Here is a 10,459-nt window from a genome sequence, read left to right as displayed (position 1 = left end):
ACATATTCATATATTTTCAGTCACTCAGGAAATCATGACTGTGTCTGTAATGTTTCTGTTTGTGACTATCTGTCAGGGACTGGATGGCAAATAAGAGATCACAACCTGGCTCTGAATAGTGTTTATTCAGGGAGATAACACACAGTGCAGTATGTTTATAAATTCCTTAGAATAGTGACATTATTCTCTCTTACAAATCTTCTATTATACTTGTTGCCGCCCACAGCACAATTCTGCGGGAATTTATCGGAGGTGGACTGGGAATGAACTACTTCTATTATCTTTATCTGGGCTACTTCCTTGCTTGCTTGCTTGTTCACTAGTTTATAGAGGAAGAGAGGCTTTGCTTAGAGGAAGAGAGGTTTTGCTTAGAGGAAGAGAGACTTTGCTTAATTTTAGAGGTGCTACGCTTTCAGAGAGGTTACGCTTTCAGAGGTCTGCTCCTTAGAGGTGAGTCGCTTCTTGGAGGTGGGAGGTGTGGCGTGGGGTGTGCAGCATGCAGCCTGCAGCCTGCGTCCTGCAACCTGCGACCTAGAGGTGTGTGCTTCGTCCCACAATCTGCGATCTGCCACCTGCGACCTAAGATCTCCTCCCAGGCGAAGAGAATGTCTTATATACCTAAGGCAGCCAATCAGCTTAGGATTAGCAAAATTGAAGCACGCCCCACGGTACCAATCAAGAAAGAATGAGGAACATCTGTTGACCGCTAGCACAAAGGAGACATTAACTAATTAGGCAAAAGGTAGATCATGCCCTGTTAACAATAATTATGCGCCACCTCTTGGCCCAATGCCAGCCGCCATCTTAGGGCTACTTAAACATGTCTCTGCAGATACTTATATTTCTTAATTTTTTTCTAAAATCACAGTTTTCCTTCTTAGAGGCAGCCTTAAATCCTTAGGTCTTAGGTGTGGCCCCCAATTCCACTGCTCTGGATTTGCATATAACCAGTCAATGATCATTTTTCTGCTTATTTTCAGTGATAGTTACTACAGAGAAAACCCACTGTTTTTTTTTTTCTGTTTTTATTTATTTATTTTTTATCTTACCCATGTGAGCTTGGTGGGTCAGTGGCAGCCTTCACTCTCTCTGGCTGTTTTAGTTCGTGGTCACAAGCTGATCTGCTTGCTTATTTGAGTAAAGCATTGAGTTTTATAACATTATTAACTTGGGTCACCTTTCACTGAATTGGTCACCACAAGTGTTGTGTCAGCACCTCAGACAACTGTGTTTCAAAGGAACTCATTCTGTCTTCCCAGATGAGACCAGGAGCTGGTGCATAGTGGCAAACAGGAAAACTCAGAAGTACATGAGGGATAAGTCTTGGGATCAAGAGAGGCAGTATCACACCAGCAAATGCATCCATAGTGCAGAGGAGAACCCACTCCTTTCATGTTGGCTTCCACTATGCAAGGTGCCCAAATGTAGATGGACCAAGATTTCGAATAACAGCAAAGCCTAAGTGTCTCTCATTTAAAGACCTCTGTAGGGAGCAGGGAATGCAGTAGGGGGAAGAGGCTTGACCACTGCATGCAAGCTCTGGGTTCCACATAGCACCAAACACAGAAAACTCCACTGGGAATTCTAGTGTCTAATTGCAGCCACCACATTTATAATTGTATACATAGGCAACCATCCTTCATCATTCCAAGCAAGTGTTTTAAGAACCCAATTCTAACTATCTCCAAGTCAGTCCCAGGAGGAAGTCAGAGAGCACTGTCTCCCAACAGTAAAGGAGCATGGCACAGTTAAAGCCCATGTGTGAACTCTGGTGCTTTCTGTGCATGTGGAAAAACCAGTTCACATCTGAGACATCAATATCTCTCAGATTCATGAATTTTTAGCAAAAAAGATGATGGAAACCATCATTCTTAAGGCTTATGAGAGGAAACCCCAGATGATATTGATGCTTCAGGGTCTAGAAAGAACTCTGTGGAAGACCCAATGACTCTATGGATGCAAACTGAGTGATCACGTAGTCACTGAAACATTTCCTGCAGAAGTTCTGGCCATGAAGAAATGATAGAGTATGAACTGTACTTGCATCAGTGAGCACTCCTGTACACATTTATAGTAGAGAATGACTATCCGAGCAACCCTTGTGATGGACAAGGGACAAACCTTTCCCTTTCAGGTGGGAAAAACCTGGGCACTCACTCACCGCTGTCCAAGCTCCACCACAGGAGGATTGACATGGGGTGGCTCTGTGTTCAAGGATTAACCATTTCACTTTTATATATTACCCACTGGGGCTCATACTACCATACAAGTAATATTTATTGAGTGCCTAATATTTGCTATGAATTATTATAAAATATGTAAATATAAGGAATTAAAACCAGAAAAATAAACTCCGATGCACAAAGTCTTCATGTCTATTCAGGTTCGATGTGGAGATAGAAGCAGGTTTCTATCTAAACAAATAAATTCCTACTGCATTAAGTGATTAAATTGTAATAAAACTTTTATAAAGGACACGGGGAAGCATGGTGTTTTTAGGATCAATAGTGCTAAGTGTATTCATATTGTTGTGAAACAGATTTCCTGAATTTTTCATCTTCCAGAACTGAAACATGCCTGTTATACAGCAGTCTCCGGTGGCCACTATTCTACTTTCTGTTTCTATATATTTGTTGAAGTCTAGTTCTTATGTAAGTTAAGCCCACTTTCTCAATTTTAATTTCCTGTGTCTAACTTATTTCACATAGCATAGTGTCTTCAAATTTCACACATTTTCTTTGCTTTTAAGTCTGAATAACATTCCATTTTGTGTATATACCATATTTTGTTGTTCCCCTCATTCACTGATTGGATGAATATGGGTTTGAAGGGCCTTAAAGGACAGGATGACATTAAGAAAAGCAGACAGCTGAGGAATTTTATGAAACACCAGAAATGTGTGAGAAAGTAGGCCTCAAAGAAAAATCGCAGAACAAAGAGTTTCAACATGAGGCTAAGTTGTCAAAGGCCAAGTGAAAAGGGTTGTGCGTGGGTTTTTTTTTTTTTTTGGAATTGAAATTTATAAAAGGGTGCTAAATAATTTGAAGTTAAAAAATGGTGCTGGGCTTTGAATTTAAGAAAGAATATTGTTTTAGGGAAATGAAAACTTTTGGAGTGAAGAGAGGTTAAGACAGAAATATAAAGTTGTTTCAAATTTTGAAAAGTGAATTCACCAAAAACCCCACAGGATATACCATAAAGAGATGGGCCATTCAGAAGTCCTTTTGAAGACTTTGGGCCCACTTGAACTGTTGGATGGGTGCTCACATATTTTGTTTATTTATGCATATTTCAGCCTGTTTTGAGGCATCCTGGGGAAGAGGTAGAAACATAAGTACCACTGAGAAGGCAGACTGATAGCTTCAGTTCATTTTTAAGTGAATATTCCCTCTTTTAATTCCAACCTTCTTTTCTTTTAAATCTGTGACAATGTAGTATAACTTCATCATTCACACTGTTCACTTCTGAAGGAGAAGTAGGCAGGCATGTTTTGAACTTGACAGCAAGTAAAGTGTGATAAATATCAACAAGATTAACTAGAGTCTGGGGAAATTGCTTCTCTGGAGATGTTCCAAGGGGGTGCAAGCTATAACTGAAGTCAGGGACTGAATGCTCCTGCAGGCAAATGAGTTAAAGTCCAGGATGCCCTGAGATGGGTGAGTCTGTGGAAGTTCTTCAGCCTGAGTGGTTCCTTTAGAATCTTCTCTAGAAGAGAAAGAAGTGAAGGCCAAGCACCAAGCAGAGAAGTGAGTATCACCTCACAGAAATCAAAGAGCTGGAACCTTGACCACTACCTGAGAGTACGACAGCCTGAAGACAGGACCAGGTCTTCTCTCACACATGGGAGCCAGAGAGAAGGTAAAAAATGGGGGCTTCACAGAAACAGGAGGGGAAGCTTGGTAGAGAAGAAGGGCCAGGGAGAGAGGAGAAAGGGCAAAGGAGGTTCTGGGGAGCTGGGTAGGCCATGTGTGCCTTGTGCATGTATGAAGACGTGTCCAGAGCATCACATAGGATTCCAAAAGTGTAAACATTCCCTCAGGCTAATTGTTGAAATTACTGGGCATGTTCTGCAAATTCTTCAATTGTGATTAGTTTTCATGACATCTGAGATCCTGACTGTCCCTTTCATGCTGAAAGAGAAGGGAGAAAGGGACAGCTCTCCTTAATGATGAAATTACTTTGATTTAATAAAAATATTTACTAAACCCTGATGATAAATATAAGTATCTTCTAGTTGGTAGGTTTGAATCTCAAATTGACTTCATAAAAAATCTAAGTGCCAATGCCAAGTGGCTTCTATTAGCCGCTTTGAAACACACTTATGAAAACTTAGAAGTAAAAAGTCCATATGTACCATCTAGTACAAGCTTTTAGTTTATAAATAATCATGGAGGTGATTTTTTGACCAAAAAAATGAAGTTTTCTTATTTATGATTTGTCATTAATATTCACCAAGTACATTAACAAAATTCTGGGAAAGAATGCCAGAGACATGAAGTAAAGAGGAATTGAAGGCAGCTTGATTTAGTCACTCAGAGCATGAATCATCCTGAAGGTACTTCCTTCTTTTCATCAAGAATGTGTTCCACAACCTCCCTTGGGATTCTTCTCCAGGTTCCATCAACAGTGGACATGAAAGTGGATAAAAAAGTCAAAGTAACCCTACCTGTGTGAGGATTCATGACTTCATAGGGCTTTGTGACACAGTACAGAGGTCAAGGTGAGAACAAGGGAAGAATGCCAACAGACTCCAGACTGGAAATGTACTTGGCATTCACTTGGAGTTACAGGTATTTTTTGTTTTGTTGTTGCAGAGACTATGAATTCTCTCACATGCATGCAAGATTAAAACAAGAGAGAGCAGGTGATATGTTCTACTCAAGCAGGTAAGTGAATGTATTACCTATGGAGGAATTATTCTCCAGTTTCAATATGGGCAGAGATCATTTCTTGTTTTTAATATTTTTATTTGTTCTAATTTGTTGTACATGACAGTTGTGCTCTTCCATGTTCATAAAGCCAGAATTGGGAATGTAAATTTTTTTCTTGGAATATTGACTTTACATTTTAATTCAGTGAACATAAAAACAATGTCATTTTTGAGTATCATTAAAACAAGTAAAAGTGTCTCTACTATTTAGTTTGCATAATTTGAAATGAGTTCTACCATTGATTATGATTGACAAAAGTTCACTTAGAATATTAACACACACTAGAACACTTTCTGAGGAAAAAGTCAACATCAAAAGAAATTTAATTTTTGGTCTCCCCTGAAGCCGCGCGACCGTGCCCCTCAGTCAGTGGAGCCCACAGCCCCCCGTGTGGCCCGTAGCAGTCCTCTGCCGGTTCGGCCCATGTTTGCCTTGGTCAGTCTGTGCTGTGCCCCGCAAGGCTCTGGCATTGGGCATTGGGGGCCCTCTTGGGGGTCGTGGCCATCCCCGTGGCAGCTAGTGGTGCTACGTTCCGCTCGCGCTCCTGGCCGGCCAGCCCTCGAGACCAGCAGCCGCTGCAGATCCGGGCCTGCTCAGCCCCTCCCATGGAAGGTGCTCAGGTCTTCAGGGCTCTGGGTCCCATCGGGGCTTCCTCTCCGGGCCTCTTCCTTGGGGATCTGGCCGTAAGTGAACACCTGCTCAGCAATAAGCTGCTGGCCTGAAGCAGAGTCCTGGAGTGGCAGGAGAAATGCAGACCCTCTCTGACTACCGCAAAGTTGAAACAGGCCCTGCCCTGCTAGGCCTACGTGAACCAGGGCGAGAACCTGGAGACCAATCAGTGGTCACAGAGGTTGATCATGCAGCTGATCCTGCAGCAGCTGCTGACCACACTGGGCCCTCTCTTTCGCAACTCCCAGCTGGCACAGCTCCACTCCACCAACAGAGACTGCGACTCGCTCAACGGGCTCTGCCGCATCATGGGCTTTGCAGGCTGCATGCCTTTCCCCGACATCTCCCCCTGCAGGGTGTGTCTGCTCATGCTCCTGTACTCGTCCAAGAAGAAGATCTTCATGGGCCTCATTCCCTACTACCAGATTGGCTTTGTCAACGCCATATGGCAGGTAATCACTAGCCACAAATAGGCGGTGGAACCTGGTGGAGTCCATTCCGGCCCTGTGCAAATTGTCAACAATAAGTTCCTGGCATGGAGTGGTGTCATGGAGTGGCAGGAGCCTAGGCCTGAGCCCAAAAGTCGGTTCAAGAGGTGGCTGCCATACTATGTTTATGTGAACCAAGGAGAGAGATCTTGAGGACTGAGAAGTGGCCAAGGAAACTGTTCACGCAGCTCATCCCGTAGCAGCTGCTAACCACTCTGGTGCCACTGTTTTGGAACTCCCGCCTGGTGCAGTTCCACTTCACCAAGGACCTGGAGATGCTGAAGAGCCTGTGCCGCATCATGGAAAACGGCTTCACTGGCTGCGAGCACTTTTCCTACAAAGCCTCATGTGAGATCTGCTTACTCATGCTCCTGTACTCCTCGGAGAAGAAGATCTTCATCGGCCTCATCCCCCATGATCAGAACAACTTCGTTAATGGAATCCAGCGTGTTATAGCCAACCAGCAGCAGGTTCTGCAGTGGAATCTGGAGCAGGAGCAGCAGCAGTGAGGGATGCAGGGATAGTGCCCCTCCCCCAGGCAGGGCCCTCCAGGAGTCAGAGATGAGGTCCCAGCAGAGACTGGTCAGATGCCTCTGTGCTGGGGTCCCTGGGACTGCAACTGCCCTGCAATGTGGAGGACAGCCTCCTGACGTCTCCAGGGATGGTCTCCATCCCTTTGCATTTTCCCAATAAAAATAAAGACTTCTAAAAATCTCCCCAAAAAAAAGAAAGAAAGAAATTTGATTTTCACATCATGAAGTGCTATGATAAGCAAAGTGCACATACCATCAATATGTAACTTGGAATCTGCCCTATTCTTGGAAGAATGTAGTATTTGTTTGCTGAACAAAATAGTACATATAGACTTTTGGTATTTAATAGAAATAAACTTTATCTCCATTTTTTCATAGGTCAAGGAGATTTCTAAGAAGGAAAACATAGATAATTGTAATTTTTTATAGTTTAGCTGGATTCTAATAGAACAAATTTGAAAACTATTACCTGCTTAGTATTTTATTTACCAAGGATGAACACTCACAGATGTACCCTTCAGTTGATAGAGTAACTCAGTGATAGAAGTGATGATCAAGGAATCCGAAAATATTTCTTTATTTGTAACTAAAAAATAAATTAGTAGAAAATAATGATAAAGATGTTATTATTTCAAGTTGAAAATCTGAGAATTTGGAAGAATTTTGGTGGCAGTGATATATAGCAGACAGAAGTAAATGCAGGTCATGCTTTGGGAAATTTTATTTGGGATAAAATTAATTTGAGAAAAGTCTATGGAATAATGATATTTTACAGGCATGATAAAAACCTGGAATTTAGAGAAAATAACTGATAGCACTTTACATAGATTGATTATTGATTTTCTTTCCTATACACTCCCTCTTTTGCCATCATTTATTTTCTGGGTTTTATTGACTACTCTAATGCAGGTATTTTTTCCTTGGTTTCCATGGTTATAGACTTAACCCATCTATTTCCTCAATTAAACATCAGAGATTGTTTCAATGCAAAATCTTTTCATATTACGCCACATCCGTCCTCAACTGTTTAAAATACCTCTTGATATTTACTGAATTAGAAACAGCTGAAGTGTGTAGCATATATTCTGATTCTTTGGGCTTCAGGTTTCTTTGTCACTCACAAGCATACCCTGGATGCTGTCCCTCAGGAACTGAGCTGGGACAAGTTCTCCTTGCCTTCACCCACAGTGCATAACAAGTTCCAGTAGTCCTCAGGATGAAACATCACAGTGAAGCTTTCAAAAGCAGAGAAGGGCTCCTCTGTTTACTTCTAGATGTTTATCCAATTCTGTTTATGATAGTAGTAGGAAATGAATTTTGGAGGTATAAGCAAAAACAAAGAAACAAAATCCCCAACACTGCTCCACTCGCACAATTAGGAGAAGCAAAATTATTTTCCAAAGAGAGGTGAGTGGCATGTTCTTCAATGCAGGGCTATTTTAATGGTTGTCTCCATAGAGTAGGATAAGACTCTGAGACTTCATCCAAGTTGGGGAAGTTAAAACACAGGATGTCAACTGTTCTCTGAATTAATGTGCATAGGGTTCCTCAGCAGGGAGCATCATTGACCTCACCTAATATTTCACCCGACTGCGGGTGATGGTAAGAGGAAAACTTGAGAACAGGAATTCTAGCACTGAAGACCACAATCTGGAGGCATGTGCAGACCAATGAAGAAATAATCAATAACAATTTTCCTGGGGTGAGGGATGATTGTAACATTTGGCAATGGATACATGTGACCATTTTTTCTCCTAAGTGCTCTCTTTGTTATATCTGTGAATAAACTTCTAGAAACTTTAATACTCTTGTAGGCAAAATAAAGAAAATGCATACTAAAATCATTCTCTATGGAGGCTGAATGAGGAACAAAGCATAAAGGCATTGGACTGAGTCACACAGCTCACTGTTACTAAGGGAGGTAGGTGGAGGCTGGTGAGAAGGTCTCATCTGCCTGAGATACACTGCCCAGCAGAGGTCTTTGCTGCTTCATGCACTTAAAAAACGAATTAATAAGTAAGATTCTATTTTCCAGGGATATTTCAGATCAGGCAAATTATTGAGGACAGAGTCAGGAATTCAGACCTTCACCTTGTCTTTGTCCTGCTGGGCATCTTCAATCACATTCCACACACACCTTCCTCTTCACTATTGGCATCTTCACAGTGGCCTTCATGGGAAACTCCCCCATGGTCCTCCTCATCTATCTGGATGCTCAGTTCTACTCCCCCCTATATTTCCTCCTCAGTCATGGACCTCATTCAAGGACCTCATGCTCATCTGCACCACTGTACCCAAGATGGCCTTCAACTACTTCTTTGGCAAGAAGTCCATCTCTCTGGCAGGCTGTGGGACCCAGATATTCTACTACATGTTTCTTCTGAGAGCCAAGGTTTTCCTGTTGACTCTCATGGCCTATGACCACTATGTGGCCATTTACCACCAACTTCAGTACACCATCCTCATGAGACAGAAACTCTGTGTACTACCTCTCTCCTGTACAGACACATCTGCATTTGAAAGTTAGTTGTTTGTTTTATGGTGCTGCTCATCTTTCCAGTTTCAGTTATCATAACATCCTATTCCCATATCCTCTGTATCATCCTCCACATGCACTCGGTAGGAAGCTGGAGCAAAGCCTTTGCCACCTGCTCCTCCCACCTGTCTGTGGTGAGACTCTACTAAGTGGCTGCTATGTTCATGTATATGAGAACAGTCTCCACCCACTCAGCAGAGCAGGACAAGATGGTGTTGGCCTTCTTCCCCACCCTAACCACCATGCAAACGACCTCATAAACAGCCTGCACAACAGGGAGTTGTTCAGGGCACCTAGGAAGCTCTTAAAGAGAGGAAATTTAATGTGACTTTCTCCTGCATCTCCTGCAGGTCTATTTGAGATGCTAGTCTTCCAGACAAGATTTCAGTTTACAGGTTCTGACCTTAGGTAAGAGCAGAAATTGTAGTCCATCCTCTGCTTTTGGAAAGATATCTTTTTGTTTCTGGATTCATTAGCTGCCTGTACTTGCTTTGGTTTGATGGACCCTCAGACCCATCCTGACATTTTTTTTTAATTTATTTTTATTGTAAACAAATGGGATGCATGTTGTTTCTCTTTGTACATGGAGTAACAGCATACCATTTGCATAATCATACATTTACATAGGGTAATGATGTTTGATTCATTCTGTTATTGTTTCCTTCCCTGCCACCACTCCCACCCCCCCACCCCTCCTTTCCCTCTATACAGTCCCTCCTTCCTCCATTCTTGCCCCCCTCCCACCGCCCACTATGTGTCATCATCCGCTTGTCAGAGACATCATTCATCCTTTGGATTTTTGAGATTGACTTATCTCACTTAGCATGATATTCTCCAATTTCATCCATTTGCCTGCAAATGCCATAATTTTATTATTCTTTTTTTTTAAAGCAATAAAATATTTATTCTCATTATAATAGATTACTTAGGGTTATCTTTCAAAAGACTTGTAATTCTACTGTTACAGAGCATAAAATTTCAACTGTATCTTGAAAAAATTCTGAAATATAAGAATAATAAAATCAATAAAATTATTTTTATATGTACATGTGCAATTACATGAGAAAATATAAAAGCAAATTAAATAACCAAAGAATTTTCCGTCTAGTTTTCAGCATACTACATAAAATTGATTCTACAATAATTTGGCATCAATAAGTTAACAATCAGCATTTTTGTTAGCAAAGCCAGTAGCACATATATAAAACCAACAAGGGATATTAGATCCACTCATGAATAGCTACCAAAGTTTTATGCAACTAGAATCACTACATTTAGTTCCCATTTAGAGTGGAATCATGA

General features: G+C 41.6%; 2 pseudogenes; both read left to right on the top strand.

Moving 5' to 3' along the window:
* The first annotated feature begins 4,869 nt into the window (after positions 1–4,869).
* Positions 4,870–6,612, top strand: LOC124970685 (prostate tumor-overexpressed gene 1 protein-like; annotated as a pseudogene).
* Positions 6,613–6,649: 37 nt separating this feature from the next.
* On the top strand, positions 6,650–9,485 carry LOC124970684 (olfactory receptor 2M4-like; annotated as a pseudogene).
* The last annotated feature ends 974 nt before the right edge of the window (positions 9,486–10,459 follow it).

Source organism: Sciurus carolinensis, chromosome 18 (assembly GCF_902686445.1).
Source record: "Sciurus carolinensis chromosome 18, mSciCar1.2, whole genome shotgun sequence".
Lineage (NCBI taxonomy): Eukaryota > Metazoa > Chordata > Mammalia > Rodentia > Sciuridae > Sciurus > Sciurus carolinensis.
This window is presented reverse-complemented; position numbering and strand designations above follow the sequence as displayed.